At 60.4% G+C, this 1,776-nt stretch overlaps 1 non-coding gene across 1 annotated transcript in view; it reads right to left on the bottom strand.

Moving 5' to 3' along the window:
- LOC124580011 overlaps positions 1–822 on the bottom strand; it is a 1,910-nt gene extending 1,088 nt beyond the window's left edge. The window contains exon 1 of the ribosomal RNA XR_006973129.1: positions 1–822. This exon is cut by the window's left edge and continues 1,088 nt beyond it. This is a non-coding gene — a ribosomal RNA (small subunit ribosomal RNA).
- Positions 823–1,776: the final 954 nt, after the last annotated feature.

A 1,776-nucleotide genomic window follows, 5' to 3' on the forward strand; every position in this document is an offset into this window, starting at 1 on the left:
ACACTCACTCAAGAGCACCCTGGTAGGATTGCAACGGGGTCCGCCTCGGGACGCACGAGCACGCACGAGGCGCGTCGCACGCCTTCAGCTCGCCCCACCGGCAGGACGTCCCACGATACATGCCAGTTAAACACCGACGGGCGGTGAACCAACAGCGTGGGACACAAATCCAACTACGAGCTTTTTAACCGCAACAACTTTAATATACGCTATTGGAGCTGGAATTACCGCGGCTGCTGGCACCAGACTTGCCCTCCAATAGATACTCGTTAAAGGATTTAAAGTGTACTCATTCCGATTACGGGGCCTCGGATGAGTCCCGTATCGTTATTTTTCGTCACTACCTCCCCGTGCCGGGAGTGGGTAATTTGCGCGCCTGCTGCCTTCCTTGGATGTGGTAGCCGTTTCTCAGGCTCCCTCTCCGGAATCGAACCCTGATTCCCCGTTACCCGTTACAACCATGGTAGGCGCAGAACCTACCATCGACAGTTGATAAGGCAGACATTTGAAAGATGCGTCGCCGGTACGAGGACCGTGCGATCAGCCCAAAGTTATTCAGAGTCACCAAGGCAAACGGACCGGACGAGCCGACCGATTGGTTTTGATCTAATAAAAGCGTCCCTTCCATCTCTGGTCGGGACTCTGTTTGCATGTATTAGCTCTAGAATTACCACAGTTATCCAAGTAACGTGGGTACGATCTAAGGAACCATAACTGATTTAATGAGCCATTCGCGGTTTCACCTTAATGCGGCTTGTACTGAGACATGCATGGCTTAATCTTTGAGACAAGCATATGACTACTGGCAGGATCAACCAGGGAGCTGCGTCAACTAGAGCTGAGCAGCCGGCCGCCCGGGAGTGTGTCCCGGGGGCCCGCGCGAACACGCAAGCGTCCGCTCAATTATTCTGCAAACAGGAGGAGGCTGAGCTCCCCTGCACAATACACCTCGAAACCCTCTCAGGTCCCGGCGGCGCGCAGCGCCGTCCTAAGTACTTGGTCGGGTTCGAGAGAGGCGCAATCGCCCGGAGTTTGGCGAGTAGACGCTTTAGGTGCGACCACCCGTGCTCCCAACTGAGCTTGCCGCTGCCGACAGAGGCCCGGGAGCGTGCTGTCGTGGCATTGCCGGCGGGAGACAACACGCGCCACCTACGGTGGCCGGCAGCTCCAACGCCAGCGCCACAGAAGGACAAAAGCCCCACTTGGGTGCCGAAGCGAACTCTCCCAGCACAGCGCACGCGCCAACACGTCCGCACAGCTGCGATACAATCCACCTGCGAGAACCGCAGAGGCGACCGAGCAGCAGACGGCGTCGCGGCGCCGAGCGCCGGGCGGCGGCGCATCCTCAGCGCACACAGTCCTCAATCGGACCAGCACACTGCAGATGTCCACCGCGCTTCGCACCGGGCCCGCGAGGACCTACTTTGGCCGCACGGCGCCGCGTGCAGGGTGCGCCGGCGCGCAGCTGCGCCGCCTGCCGCCTCCGTCGGCCGGCGCGCCTGCCACTGGCCGCCCCCACCAGCCGGCTGTAGCGCGTGCGCCCACGCACCGCGCGGCCAGCACGCCGGAAGGCCCCCCCTCACCGGCCGGGGACGGTCCCACCCAGCCACCGCCGCGTATCGCTTCACACCCACATGCCATTCACGTTCGTGGGCATGGTGGGTATCGCTGAAACAACCGGTTGGTAGCTCAACCGATCGTCGCCATCACTGATTCACCTCTAGCGAGAACAACCGCACCACAACGGTTTACCAGTTCTTCATTTGCGTAACGTCA

The sequence above is a fragment of the Schistocerca americana genome, unplaced genomic scaffold, assembly GCF_021461395.2.
Source record: "Schistocerca americana isolate TAMUIC-IGC-003095 unplaced genomic scaffold, iqSchAmer2.1 HiC_scaffold_324, whole genome shotgun sequence".
In the NCBI taxonomy this organism is placed as follows: Eukaryota; Metazoa; Arthropoda; class Insecta; order Orthoptera; family Acrididae; genus Schistocerca; species Schistocerca americana.